The sequence below is a fragment of the Callithrix jacchus genome, chromosome 1 (genome assembly GCF_049354715.1).
Source record: "Callithrix jacchus isolate 240 chromosome 1, calJac240_pri, whole genome shotgun sequence".
In the NCBI taxonomy this organism is placed as follows: Eukaryota; Metazoa; Chordata; class Mammalia; order Primates; family Cebidae; genus Callithrix; species Callithrix jacchus.
The window spans coordinates 74,207,591-74,223,652 of record NC_133502.1 but is presented as its reverse complement, the minus strand read 5'-3'; positions in this window follow the sequence as shown (position 1 = coordinate 74,223,652).

Below are 16,062 nucleotides of genomic sequence, written 5' to 3'. Positions count from 1 at the left end.
TCATACTCTTTTCTAATTACTTGTTTTTGATTTTGTGATTAATGTTTTTTGTAAACACAAGAAATACTGATATTTTTATTTTAAAATATTATGGCAAAAATATCATTAAAAAAGTCAAAGGACAAATGATCAACAGAGAAATATATTTGACAAATAAAGAGATAACATCTATAACACACAAAAATGCATGAAAAATAAGAAAAATATTTTAAAATCTCAATGCAAAATAGTCAAAGAATATTAACAGATAGTTTTGAAGAAAAGAATTACAATGTTCAATAAACATATGAAAATATGATTATTTGACTGTTAGCCAGAAAAATGAAATTTTAAGAAATAATGACATAATTTCATGCAATATATTTGCTTAAAAGTGAGGGGAAAAATGACACCTTGGTGCAGGAAAGGATTTGGGGGGAAAAGGCACTTGCATACTTTGCCTATGGGAATAGGAATGACTACAACTATTTTGGAAAGTGATCTGGCAATAGCTGTTAAAAAGTTAAAATGCACATACCCTTGCATTTGAGGGTGGCCCTGCAATCTCATTTCTCAGAATCTATCCTATAAAAATAAAAGCATCTGTACTTGAGGATGTCTATTGCAACTCTTTTTGGCCCGGTAAAAAACTACAGGAAGTGTGAAAGGCAATCTTCAGAGAAATGTACACGGTATTGAATCCAGTTTTATAAAACAGGAAATGATTTTATAAAATATTACCTAAAACAATGTTTGCCTCTGGTTATATAAATGTGGTGAAAGGAATGGCAAAGAGTACATCTTCCCTTTGTCTTTGCAGTAGTTTAATACAAAGAAGCCAGGGCTGGGTGATAATGATGATGGTGGTGATTGGTGATGATGATGATGATGGTGATTTTACTAATAGTGTAGATAACTTTCTAACTGAATATGTATTTATTTATTTGATTTTTACATGGAGTTCTGTTCTTGTTGCCCAGGCTGGAAATGCAGTGGCATGATCTTGGCTCACTGCAACCTCTGCCTCTAAGGTTCAAGTGATTCTCCTGCCTCAGCCTCCCTAGTAGCTGGGATTACAGGTGCACGCCACCAGACTTGGCTAATTTTTGTATTTTTAATAGAAATGGGGTTTTGCCTTGTTGGTCAGGCTGGTCTCAAACTCTGTGACCTCAGGGGATCTGCCCATCTTGGCTTCCCAAAGTGCTGGGATTATGTGTGAGCCACGTGCTCAGCCTTCTAACTGACTTTTTACAAAAGAGACAAGTACGTTGGACTCTAGAGTATGGTGAGGAACTTCTGCACATGTATATAGGCAATGGGGCAGAAAGGACTGCAACATCACCTGAAAAGGGCACATGTAGGCAGCAGAGTATGGATCTATGCAGATAAGACCAACTGCCTGTCCACATAAGGGTTATGAAGTGTAGGCTGCCATATCATCCTTGGCTAGAAGATTTGTTGCCCACCTTCTAGTTCTTGGTCTCTTTCCTATCATCTCCCCAAACAGTTTGCACCTGTTGGGTTATCTCCCTGGTTATGGGTTCCAAAGACCATACAAGGCACCTGCAGAGCCCTTTCCATTGGCTGTGGGTGGAGAAGCTAAGAAGCTGCAGTCTCCTTTTCTCACCTCCTCCTTCTGTCCATCCTGTCCTGTGTTTCCTGGACAGCCTGTGACTGCTTGCTGGGATATGCTGTAATGTCCAGAGTTGGATCCAGCACCAGCAGGATGAAAACAGAATCTGGGAAACCAGTATAGTGCTCACCCTGCTCAAAATCAGAAAGCCTGGAGAGGACAAGAGGACCAGGAAATGCCCACATTTCTTCTGTCTCCAGCAGGAGCCTGGAGTTACAGGAACCAGGAGAGGTCAGGGTACCAGGAACATGCAGTCAGTTGAAATGAGGACACGAGGAACTGGCTTCTCTCTTTCCTGCCCCTCCTTGGAGCCCTGGTGCTGGCTGCTGCATTACTCATCTGCATGAGGGTTGCCTGGGTGGCGATGTCTGGAATCACAACATTCTGGGGTGATGTTCCCAACTAAAAATAATTCTCAAGCCTGGGTATTTGGCACTCTAATGCAGATCCAAAGAGGCAACTCCTTCAGTCTCTGACCTTGAGATGAAATCCCTCCAACCCACCCAGAGCAAGAATGAGCAGCTCTTCTGATCCTTCAGCCAGGGAGAAAACAAGAAGTGGCCTCTGAAAGACCCTAAAAGCTTCCTAACGTTAAAATGCCCCCATTCTCTTTATGTGAGCTGTGTGGCCGCTCAGCCACTTTTCCTGGAGGGTGTGGAGCAGGAAGCAGCTGCACCCCTCACCAGCCTCCAATGCTTATAAGGAGGGGCTCAATTTGAATGAATGACAGGAGGGACTTTCGTTCCAGATGCCTTGCTGTTCAGTCTGGCGTGTCACATGCAAGGTGGTGCAGAGTGACTTGGCAGCCTCTGGAAACCACAGGAGGTTCATGAGTTCATGTCCAGCTACAAACATAAGGATTCAGGACGCTTCTCTAGGCCTCAGTTTTCCCAACTGAAAATGAGGATAATGACCACTCACAAATGTGTTACTGCTGATGAAGCACTCAGAGCTGAGATTTGCCAGACGCATCGGGGGCCCTTCTTGTTTATTCTCTGTTGAAGCACGTTGCCTGCTGCCTTATAAGAAAGTATCATTTAAAAGGTTTTAGGATACCTGATTTGAATCACATTCATGAGATTCTACATGTGGATGGGGCTATCCTCTGCTGCTGGCATCTTGATAGGTTGTTCACATTTATTATTTCTACTTTTTATAACAACCCAGCTGGCCACAAGAATACCACTATTTTTGTAAGTGGTAAGCTGAATCTTAGCTCTGTTTAGGCCCCCTATTTTCCTTTACTCTGCTGCTTCCCATGTTCCCCACCATGCTGAGGGTGTATGGGCATCCTGGATGTGCGTGATACGTAAGGCACGCGGTGCTGGTGAGACGTAGGCATTACTGGGTGATGGTCTCCAGCGCCTGCTTCACTCCCAAGTGTTTACTGACTCAGCTGGAAAAAAGACAGAGGAAACTCCCTTCACAGAGGCTACATCATAGTGGACAGAGATGGAGAGTAAACAAATAAGTTAGATACGCAGCATGCCAAGCCGTGGTGAGTGCATGGAGAAAATCAGCCAGGGAGGGAACGGGGAGTTCACACAAATCCCCAAATCCCTATGGCCGTTAGGTAATTCTTTAAGTACTTCCCTCAATAACAAATCAGTAGAATTAATAGAAACTCATAGAAAATAAATAACTGATGGAACAGTTATCAGTTTTATAATAACCCAAGATAGTTCATTAAGAACTAGAGAAAAGACTGTAGCATAATGTTCAAAAGTAAAATATTTGTAAATGTGTTGCGCGATACTTGAGCAGATCTTGGGTCAAAAGAAAAGAGTCAACTGTGAAAGATATTCTTAGGACAAAGAAAAAAATTGAATATGAACCAAAGAATTAGACAATAATATTATTAGCTGGGCATGGTGGTGTATACCTGTAATCCCAGAACTTTGGGAGGCCAAGGCGGAATTGCTTGAGCCCAGGAATTTGAAACCAGCCTGGGTAACACGATGAAACCTCATCTCTACAAAAAATAACAAAAATTAGCTGGGTATGGTGGCATGTGCCTGTACTTCCAGCTATTTGAGAGACTGAGTTGGAAACCCAGGAACTCAAGGCTACACTGAGCCATGACCTCACCACTGCACTCCAGTCTGGGTGACAGAGTGAGACTGTGTAAAAAAAAAATAATAATTAGTATTCTATGAATGTTTATTTTCCTGAATGTGATAATTATGTGAGATAATTATCTCATTTAATAGGAGAGAAATGCTAAAGCATTCCGGGGTTCGTGTTATGATGTTTGTAATTAACTCTCAGATGGTTCCTCAAAAAAATCACAGATATGTGGATATAATACAAATACGGCAAAATAGTAACAATTGGTAAATCCAGGTAAAGGATATATGGACGTCCATTTGATGATTTTTTTGCAAGTTTTCTGTAGGTTGAGTATTTAGTAATAAGTTGGAGAGAAACCAAAGGATTTTTTTTAAATGAGGTAGTATGAGAAACTGTCCACTACAGAGTTACCATGTTTGTGTTTGTAAGCCTTTCAGAAGAACTAGTAGATAAATATTGTTTATTTTAAATATTTGAATTTAGTTATTTCCAGTGAAAATTTTTTTCTCCCTTTTCAAAACATTGGTCCCAGCTTATTAAAAGGATTATGCTTTGCACTTGAATTTAAAACTAAATTTCTCCAAGTACTTTTAAATAAATATTTGTTAATGAAATCTTAACTTTTGGAATAAAACCTTAGCTTGTCAGAATCAGACCCTTGGGCATCTCAAGTGCAAATTCCTTACACTCCTTATGAGCTTGGTCATCCCTCTTTAGTGGAGTCAGTTACATTTCTACAGAGGATTATTTCAAGGAGAAATGTTAGATACTCACACACACTGAAGGGCCTCCCACAGTGAGGGCCACTCTGGGTCACAGAAGACAGGAGAAAGAAACTTGGGTCATGGTGCAAAGGAGAATGAAGAAAACTTGCCAGTCATTTTGGATCAGAGAGAGAGAAATAAAGGAAACCTCTCCCTTCTGTTCACATCAATTAGGACTCTTTGCAATAAGTGACAGAAAACCCAACACCAGATGAAGCGAGAAAGGGAACTGAATGTCTCAACTACTGAAGGGTCCAGAGGAGGACAGGCAGATTCCATTGCTCAGTATCACAAGACTTGGTGTTTCTTTCCCTCTCAGCTCTGCCTCTTCCTGTGGGCTCTAACTTCAGGCCCTTCTCTCATGGGAGTGAAATGGCTGCCAAAGCCCCAGCCCTCATCCTCTCACTGTAAACCAGTGAGGAGGAGCAAAGAGCTGTTTCCCAGAAGTCCCAGGAGATATCTCATTGGGTCTCAAGGTAGAACATTTCCACCCCTGAGCCAATGAGAGTGAGGGAGGAACTGAGTGTGCGACTGGATGCTGAGACACACCCTCACCCACTCCATGACCTGGTATATTGAGGATGGGACCATGGTGGGGTCCCAAGAGACTGCTAGCAGAAGTGGGGTGCATGACTGTGGATTCCCATTCCCTCCTGGAAATCATTCAGGTAACTTAATGGAGTATGCAACTTAGGGCAGAAAAAAGAAGGTTTTAAGGTAGAAGGAGAGGAAGAAACATTTTACTCTTTTGAAACACTGTGAATCTGCAAAAGACAAAATCTTCCCTTCTTTTGCATAGAAATATTTTTCATTTCTGAGCTTCATGGCACTTGGAGTTAGATTGGGAGTGTTGTATCTTCCCGTATACACCATTGGAACAGAAAATTCACTCACATTTCTGGAGTGGCTCCCCGCCCCGAGCCCTACCCTCCTGTACCCACCAGAACTCTCGAGGGTGCCTTCTGGCTGGAACAACAGCTTCCTGGAATGGAAAAGTCTAAGTGTGGAACTCAGTGCCTCTTGCCCTCACCATTGTCAGCACCACTGCATGAAGGGTTGAGCAGTGGACGACTGCACTAGGCATGTACAAGAGGGGTCTGGGGGTGTCTGAGGCTGGTTTTCCCAGAGGCAGACACTGAGACAAAGACCTGAGTGCAAGGGATGTCCTAGGTACTGCTGTCAGGAAGTGCTGGGAGGGGCGTGGATGTGAAACAGAGAAAAGAAGGGAGTTGATGCACAAGGTGCTTTATAGACATTATCGCTGTGGACAGTAGTGGCTGTACCGCACTGGGGTCCTCTAGAGGAAAGTTAAGGCACACCTCAGACCCAGGTACCGCGTGTGAGTCAGGCTCCCTGGGCCCTCCAATGGAGAGCTGCATCTGCATCTGTGAGAAGCCACTATTGTGCAAGGTTTCAATGGGTGCCATGCGGGCAATGGTTGCAACTCAACCATCTTCAGGAGAGGAGCCTCCCAGGCACTTGTTGGAAGCCTCATTCTAGGGGTGCTGTTGCCTGAGGATCCAAACATAAATAGATGGTTGTATCCAGGGAAACAGGGCAGACTCTCAGGTCCCCTGAGGTGAGAACATCTTCTTTCTCAGGCCCAGATGTCACATGACTCACAAAAAGCCAAACGATGGATTGCAAACTGTAGGAGTGCTGGACACACAGGATTAGCTACTGGGCCCTGCCTCACTAGCCAGGGCAGAAGACAGCAGCACCACACATCGTGGAGGAATCTGAATGATGATCTGAGCGAAAGCCTGAATATATTCATTTTCCTGCTGAACAGGGTTACCGAGGAGACTTGTTGCAGTTAAATAAAAGGGCAACTACAAGTGGAAAGTGAGCTAAGGGTCATGAGTCCTCATGTACTCCAGCCACCAAAGCCAATGTGGTAAAAGAACACTGGGGCCTCAAAAGGCAAATGAGCAAGCTGGGCTTCTTTATTTTTTTTTCTACCTGATGGTAAAGTACAACAGAATGGAAACACTAAGGCTCTCTCACTAGGGCAAATAAACTGAGTCTGAATCTCAACTCCTGTACTAGCCATCCATCTTTGGACATGTGATTCAACCTCTTTGAGCTTTTATTTTCTCATCAGCGAAGTTGGGATATGAAATGTTGTAAGTTTGTCTTGAAGGTTAGATGGGATGGCAGATGGGATGTGTAAAGTGCCCTTGTTGTGGGAACTCAGTGACTGAGAGGCATCTGTGGGGCCAGCCCTGCTGTCACTAGGTATGCACTCTGTTACAAGGGCTATAACTGGTTACCTTACATGCTATTTCTACAAGAAGGCGAGGGAAAAGAAAGAACAAACAGAAAAAATAGACTCTCACAAGGGGAGAAACTAAGATCCCCAAGGGAGATAGTTGACTTTGGTGAGCTATTAATATAGTGAAGTTATTAATGCATGTGGAGTGTGTCCATTTTCTTGGCATGTATTCAGTTTCCTGTTCTCTCTAGAGGGATGCTAAGTGGACAGGGTGGGAAAGGGATAGAAAGGCCAAGAAAAAGCCATTACGGGTGACCCTTTCCCACTCACCCAGAAGAACTTCAGGAATGGTCCAAGCTTGAATCAGCAACCAGCTCAGCAGGTCTTCCATGTGAACCTCTTCGGCTGGAGCCACAGACATCTTGACTTTGTGCTCAAAATAGAGCGCTGATTCAGAAGGCTTCTTGATAACAGACTGACATGAAACAGCAAATTGTGCTGTCACAAATGACGATGGAGCGTTTTAAAGAACAATTTTGGGGGCACTTCTTTCTCCCTTTTGAAGGCTGAAGCCATTATCTGCACTGTGGGTGTGTGGGCTGGGAGCCTGCGTTCCCGTGGCACTGTGGGTCGGCGGCTGATTCATGTGGTGGTGAAGACTCACGACTTGCTGTTCTTGCCCTTCGTTGCAGGGCTCAGTGGCTAAAGGGCCTTATTGTTGCTGCCATGTAAAGCCTTCTGTCATGTGGAAGCTGCGTGCTCTGGAATCATCTATTTCAGGAGACTGTGACAGTGGCAGTGTCATACCCAAAAGCTGGAACTTACAGACAAAAGCAATGGGCCAGTATCAGTCAGTGTTTTAAAAGATGAGCTTTAATTTGGCTTAAATGTTTCCCCTCCACAACAGCACAATAGACTAAGATACTTCTTACTAGATCTCTCTGTGGGTCAGCATCTGTCAGAGTAGGACAGAGTAGATTGTCCACCCACCTCAGAATAGCAGAGATGAAACAACCTAGCCCCTTCCCCATAGGGGTGGGCAGCCCAACCATTTATTGTCAAAAAGAGCCAAGTACACATATTCAGTTCAAACGCATAGCACATTTTAGAAGTGTGCTCATTCTGAAATCATTTCAGATGTACAAGAGTTGCAGGAATACTAAAAACAACTTCCATAGACCCTTCACTCAGATTCCTCAGATGTCAGCGTTTTTCCACATTTGTCCTATCATTTTTTATACATACATACTATTTTTTCTGAACTTTTCAAAAAGGTTGTAGCTCAAACCTCCTCTGCTCCTAAACAGTTCAGTGTGTAATTCCCAAAATGCAAGGACATTCTTTTACATAATACAAGGATCAAAATCAGAAAATCCACATTTAAATAATATTATCTTATCTCCAGGACTTATTCAGATTTCACCAATTTTGTCCCACTAATGTGTTTTATTTTATTTTATTATTATTTTTTTAGACAGAGTCGTATGCCCAGACTGGAGTGCAGTGGCACGATCTCAGGTAACTGCAACCTCTGCCTCCTGAGTTAAAGAGATTCTCCAGCCTCAGCCTCCCAAGTAGTTGGGATTATAGGTGCCCACCACCACGCCCAGCTAATTTTTTGTATTTTTAGTAGAGACAGGATTTCACTATGTTGGCCAGGCTGGTCTTGAATGCCTGATCTCAGGTGATTCACCTGCCTCAGTCTCCCAAAGTACTGGGATTAAAAGCATGAGCTATGGCGTGTGGCCCCAGTAATGTCATTTAGAGCAAAAGAAAGAAAAAGTCTCTTTTGATGTGGAGCAATTCCTCCATTTTCATGGGATTGGTATTTTTGAGGAGTACAAGCCAGCCACTTTGTAATATGTTCATAAGTTTTCATCCTAAAGAATGAATTAATGAGAAAATCACCTTTTGGCAATAGTCACAGTTATATTGATTCAGGCAATTGTCAGCAGAAGACAGAACTAGCAGCTGAGGAGGAACACTACGTTTTCATGATCTCAGTGCAGTTGCTCACAGAATACTGATTGATTACGAAGGGAAAAACAGTGGCTTTATAGTGGTGCGGGCTGGCAGGCCTCACCTTAAACAGGTGATTACAGCTGGCATCAGCAGTGGTGGACTTCACGTACCTCCTGATATAATGTGCCGAGAAAAACACAGCTTTTCACTTCTCTTGCATTCTCATCAAAAATGCGTATCCTGAATCTATTCATGAAGAAACCTCAAACCTAACACATTAGAATGTTATCACAACATGGGGAATATCTGGACTACAAACTTTTTGTAGCCAAGAGACCTCCGCAATACTAGTAGCCTTCTCTTAAGATGAGTTCACCAGACCTTTGCGTTCAGAGCCTTAGCAAAGCCTTTCAGGCTCTCCCTGCTGGACCAAGTCTCCTCCTCTAAACCCAAGAGAAACTTGCTAGCCCACTCCAATTCCCAGCAGTCCTCAGCTTTAGTTCCTTGTTTTGGAACCTCTTTTTCCTAAAGAGGCTTGAAGATCACTCAACACTGCCAATTTTGAGACAAAACTGCATCCAAACTGGGTCGTCCATGAGCCTCAACAGGGCTTCCCTCCTGATCCTGCACAGCCCAGGAGCTGCTGCCTCAAGGTTGTCTTCAATGTCCTCTGCACGGTGCTGAGCAGCCTGGGCTCTGAAGTGTGAATCAGGCCCGAACACCAGCCCCGCAGCCTGGTCAAGTGACCATGTCTCTATCTCCATTTTCTCATCAGATTCACAGGACCAAGGGTGCCCATACAGTAGGGCTGTGGAGAGCATAGGGCAATGTAACTGTAGAATGGTTATCATGGAGCTCAGCATACAGGCAACAGGCAGCGTTAGCTTTCGTTGTTACAATCATCAGTGGCCTTTTAAGAATACATTCTGAAGCCAAAGATTTGTCTGGCAAAAGCATTTACAAGTGAGTGATTTGCCTGGGTTCAAATCCTTTCTCCACCATGTCCTACTTCTGTGCTCTTTGGCAAAGGACTTAGCTTCCTTTATGAGATCATTGCAAGGATCAATTAAACAGTGCCTGGCACAGAGTATGAGCTAGGTGAGCTTCAGCTATTCTTTTTTTTTTCCAAAAAAAAGCTCACATTTTGGTGAAACTTCCGAGTTTACCGTTCACACTTCCCTTGTGATGCTGATCCTCACTAGAGGAAGAAAGGGAATAATCTTCCATTTAACAGACAAGAGGACTCAGGGAAAGCTGGGAAATGATGCTATCTCAGCAGAACTACACATCTGGAAATAGCAAAATGGGGTATGAATCTCGGGTCTTGAACACAAGCATACTGTTCTTCACAGCAGTCATTCTTCCCAGTCAATATTTGTGAAACACTATGTGCCAAGTGGTGGGCCAGGTGCTGCAAGCACTAAGCCCCTGGGTGCGAGGAATCAAGTGAGAAGAGGAGATGGATGGGGTTCCAGGGAGGTGGGAGTGTGGCATCTGCTCTCAGGTAATGTGCCTCTAACTCAGGCGAGAGTTCAGGGACGGTGATGATTGTGACAGGGACTAGAGGGATTTAGAATAAGCAGACAGAGTAGCTGAAAGATGAGGGAAATCCAGGAAAAATAGCAGGGAGGGAGAAACAGCCAGAGATATTTGGTGGCGCTAGTAACTGAGAATGGCTGGAGCCATGGGTGCTGGAGGGGGTGTTGGGTATGAGTGACAGCAATTTGAGTGGGCCTCCTGGCAGGCTGGAGAGTCACACTGTTGCAGCTCTGGGCAATTGCCCACAAGGCATCTTCAGGGAGTTTTGTGTGTGTGTGTGCTTTTTTTAAATGCTTTTCTTCTAGATTCTCAGGATAGTCATTTTTGCGCTCAGTTTTACATGCTGCCAGCAAGCATGCTGTAATTCTATTTAATTACTCTCCTTTCTTTCCCATCAGAGGGTCCCATCCCTTGATCGGCCCCCGTGTAGTGTTTGGAGCATGCGATGGGAGATTGGCAGCCTCCACAGCCACCCCAGGGTCTGTGCTAAGGGAATAGCTAGTGCTGTTCTCATCCGATCTCAGTGGTGAACTGCAGGAAGAAACCAGCAACCCAGGGTTGGCCCAGAGCCACATGGGAGGAACTCGTGTCACAGAGCAGCCAACTGCATGAGTGACAAACCTACCTCTTCTCGAATACACTAGGCAGAGGGAGACCAGAGAAGTTGCATTTGGACGTGTCACTGTGAGGTGCCTGTGGAAGACCCCTAAGGAGATGCCTAATAAGCAGCTAGCTGTTTGATCTGGAGCTCAGAAGAGAAGCCAGGCTGGGGTTGGAGGTTTTGGTCATCAGCACACCTGTGGAAGTTCAAGTCTTGCATGAGGTCATCAATGGAATGAGAGAAGCCTGCAATGAAAGGTGAGGTCTTAGAGCAAGCTGAAACTTCAGGATATACCACACCTCATTTTTTTATTGTACCGTTTTTCACAGGCCTCCCCCCAGCCATAACCAAAAATTACTTCTTCAGAGAGCTGCATAAGTCCAATATGCTAGTATACTAAGGAGACGACAAATCTTGATTTAGAGCTCATAACATTATCTCCCTGACCAGTTACTGCATTCAAGAGCTCACATTTTCCCCCTTAAATGATAGATAATAATGTACATATTTGTGGGACACGTGTGAGTTATTTTGGGTGCCCATCTCCTTTATGGGCATTTCTTGATCACATTTCTGTGTTGGGAGCATTTTTAGAGCATTCACGTCCTCTCTTCTAGTTACTTTAAAATGTACACAATATTGTTGCTAAGTATACTTCCCTAGTCTGCTATTGTATTAGTCTGTTCTCATGCTGCTTATAAATACATACTCGAGACTGGGTAATTTATAAAGGAAAGAGGTTTAATTGACTCACAGTTCCATGTGGCTGGGGAAGCCTCACGATCAGGGTGGAAGGCGAATGAGTAACAAAGTCACGTCTCACATAGTGGCAGGCGAGAAAGCATGTGCCAGGGAACTATCAGATCTCATGAGGCTTATTCACTATCACAGGAACAGCACGAGAAAGACCCACTCCCATGATTCAATTACCTCCCACCAGGTCCCTCCCACAACATGTGGAAATTATAGGAGCCACAATTAAAGATGAGATTTGGGTGCGGACATAGCCAAACCATATCAGCTATCAAACAATAGAACTTATTTCTTCGATCCAACTATATGTTTGTACCCATAACCAAACTCTTTTTATCTGCCTCCTCTTGACTTATTCCTGTCTCTGATATCTATCATTTTATTCTCCATCTCCATGAAATCAAGTTTAGCTCCCACATATGAGTTAGACAATGCAGTATTTGTATTTCTGAGCCTGGCTTGTTTCACTTAACACAATGACCTCCAGTTCCATTCATGTTGCTGTAAATGACAGGACTTCATTCTTTTTTATGGCTGAGTAATATTCCACAGTGTATCTATACCACATTTTCTTTATCCATTCATCCACTGGTGCACACATAGGTTGATTCCATATCTTGGCTATTGTCAATAAGGCTATAATAAACATGGGAGTGTAGGTATCCCTTTAATATAGTGATTTCTTTTCCTTTGGGTAAATACCCAAAGGCTGATACAGTAGTTCTATTTTCACTTTTTTGAGAAATGTCCATATTGTTTTCCATAGTGGCTACACTAATTTAAATTCCCACCAAAAGGGTATAAGATTTCCTTTTTCTCTGAATTGTTGCCAGCATCTGTTGTTTTTTGTCTTTTTAATAATAGACATTCTGACTGGGATGAGAGAATATCTCATTGTGGTTTTGATTTGCATTTCTCTGATGATTAGTGATGTTGAGCTCACGTTTTAATTTTGTAAGGTCCTCCTCATTCTCCCTGAGTTGCCTGTCATTCTCAGTCAATTTCAGAGTATCAGGGGCAGGTGTTTTTGCCTTACAGTATTTTGGAAAGAGAAATAGTTTCTCAGAATAGCTGTCCTGTGTACTCTTCATTACCATACCAAAGTCTCTTCCCCTCACCCACCACAACAATAAATAAATTCGCAGGAACAATGGGGCTAACAGAAAAACTTCCTCTTACAGGTTTTCGGGGCAGCATGGTCTTCTGAGAGTTTTGCTTGGTGGCTTTATATTCCACCCCAGCATAATTTCTTGACAGATTATATACACTACTTTTCCCTTAGTATTCCACATTAGCTAACTGGCCGTTTTAGTATGGTCCTGCAGGAACATAAACATTTAGAGAATTTCTTGCAGTGACAAGGAAAGATAATAGGTTTGAAGCCGATGAGCTAGTTATGTTTAGGAAAATCACCATGGGATTTAAGATGATGCATTGATGTAATGCAATTGGTGGTTTATGAAAATTCTTCTAGACTAACCTCGGCCATATAAGCACAACCACATTCCTTGCTAGTAAACAGGAGGCAGGGCCCAGCGGAATCATTTTTTAAGTGTTTCATTACCAACCTTTCACTTCTACCTCTCAAGGAAAAGGGGGACTTAAGGGGGAGCAGGGAGGACTTCACAGCGAAATTTTCTGTGGCAGCCTGTTTGAAGCTATAAGTAGTGAAAGGAAAAAAATCCAGAAATAGTTTAGGAAATTAGTCATCTGTCTCCAAACTGTGTTCAGTTACAGTTTTGGGTTCCACTTGATGGAACTTAAAAAAAAAAACAGAAATCTGGAAAGATTAATAATCATTTGTGTAAGGGTCAAAAAGGTCCAGTTTTGTGCCCAGAGAGAGGAAAAAAGTTCCCATTTGCTAAAATATTGTCAAAACAATTCCCAGGATAGAAAATTACATTCTGGGAACTGGGAAACATGTTGACTTTTTCTACTTTTACTAGTGTTGCAATACTAAAATGCTGATAATGAGGTTATACTGAATGTCTAGTGTTGCCTATTTTAAAGCATATGAGTACATAAACTGTTAAGTACATTTTTCAGTGCACACACACGCAGACACGAGGAAGCTACCCATTAATATGTGCCTATCAATTTTTTTTTAAAGTGAGCTAAAGGAGAACTAAAGTGGGTCGGTGAGGAGGGGGGAGTGGTACTCCACCATTTCTATACCTATTAGTTAACCAACCTACTATCATGATAATTTTAAGGCAGTTGTTTTGTTCTTCACTGTTCTGTTAAAATATGTGTCTTAAAGAATAAAGAAGTTTAGGGAAACAGAATTCATGCAGAGCTCATTTTTAAAAGAAAAGAAAAAGTCTTTGCAGCCAAAATGAACTAGCACCTCCAGCTTAGGTAGGGAGAGGCTGGGAGAGACCTTTACTAGAGGCCATGCCAGGGTTTCCTGCGAAGTGTTTGGCTTGTGTATTTCTCAGGCATTGATCAAAAGCTTCTTGCCCTCTGAGTGAATGGCCCAGAGAGCGTCTTGTACTTAGACTGAAGACACTTTAAAGAATTTCGAGAGCAGAGACTACTGTCCTGAAGCAGGGCTGCACGGGTATGTACCACAACCCCTGCCTTAGTTGGGTACCCTTTGTTGCAGGTCACAGAATATGTAAAAGTGGTTCCACTCTTTGAAAAAGTGGTTGAAGGTGCTCACTCTTGCCTCAGAACATGTATCACCAGGGCATCTGGGTAAAATGCAAATGCGGCCCAGCAGCTCTGGGTGGGACCCGGGATCCTGAGTTTTAGCCATCTCCGGGTGGTGTTGATTCTGTTGCCCAAGGACCACACTGGGGAGCAACAGTTTAAAAATCCAACGCTGAGTGCCTTCTACACCAAGACACCTGGAGACTGGACAGTGCCCAGATTGGTGCAGTGACTGGAGCCACTGGCCTTCTATTCAATTCTCCTTGATGCCCTTATTCTTTAATCTATACATTTTAACAGAAAATTGAAGAACAAAATGACTGCCTTAAAATTATCATGATAGTAAGTTGGTGTACTAATAGGTATAGAAACTCAAGGACTAGACTCAGCCCATCCTCCCTCCTGCCAACCTCTGGGGAGGCATCAGCCTCAGGCTTCCATCTTCACAGCAACAAGGGCCACATCCTCACACACACTTTTCCCTTCTTCTGCCCCCCTACAGACAGTCCTGTGGCCAGGATGGCTTCAAGTCCACACCTGGCTTCCTGAGAAGTGGGGAAAAGCAGCCATCTGGCATTTCCAGCCCCTGTGGGGTGGGGAGCCTTGTCAGCAAAGCAGTGGGCTGGGTGTAGGGAGGTACTGCAACAGGGTAGGCACCCACAGTCTCTCACCACCACCTCCCACTCTGTCCCCTGAGGCCACAGTGACAAGCGGAAGGTGCCTCCATCCTGCACAGACAGAAAAGCAGGTTTTACCGCATTGAATACAATAAGGAAAATCAGCAAGTAAAGTGTATTTGAGATTTTAAAGGAAAGTTCTGCTTTTACCTAGGCAACTGTATTACATCTAATGTTACCTAGCAATTGGAGATGCATTGCCGATGTATTCTGTCCGATGATCATCAGCATGTTATTTAATCTCTTGAGATTCACCACTCTCCTCTGTATAAGGGAATGATGATATCGTCCCCTCTGAATCAGATTACACTACATAGATTGCATGCAAAATTATCTCGCTAGGATTGTATGTAAAAGAATTAAGGTCAGTGCACGGCATGTGATGGGTACTCAACCAAAACAAAGCTGTATAATATAGTATATAGTGTTATTCTTCTGTTTGTGTGTGTGCAGGCACGTGTGTGTGCTTATGCACAGTATGAGAAGATTGATTATGTATTACATTTCCACTTTCAGTTTTTCTATGCCGATTGAAATAAATTCATGACAATGTTACCTGGGTTGTCTTAATTAGTCATGTAGTTAGAGATAAGAGGTTTTAGTCACTACCTGGTAGCTATCTGAATTGCTGGTAGACTCCAAGAAGAAATGCACCTCTTTTTAAAGTACTGGCCTCACAAATCCAAGCTGAAAAAGTGACTGCAAATATTCCAATCACCACCAGTTATAACGTAGTTTTACTAGCTGCAGTGATGGAAACGTCATTGTCTAGAATGTCTGCATTCATTAGTTAAGAACCAGCTTCTGACACTTTTAGGCCTACTCAGTGTAATGTGACTTGGCTTAAACAAACATGCATGTTGAGAGTTCACAATTAAATCACTAATTTGAAAAATACTGAAACCATTTGTTAACCATGGCATAAAAATGTATCCAACAAACTTTAATAGTTGAGTAAGCATTTGACCCTACCGTTCCATAACTGAAATATCTATTTAGCTTGAAATTTGTTTCTTTTTCTTGTTTTGCATACAACTCAAGGAAGAAACATTTTCACCAGTGAGCATATTTTTATTAGTGTGCAATGAAATTTGTTTCTTTTAAATAGAATATTTGATCTTATTTGTTCTTATGCTAGACTTGTATAATTATACTTGTCAGGGGCAAAAAAGTAGTGTAATGACTATGAAGTATTAATTCCTGAAGGAAAACGATTA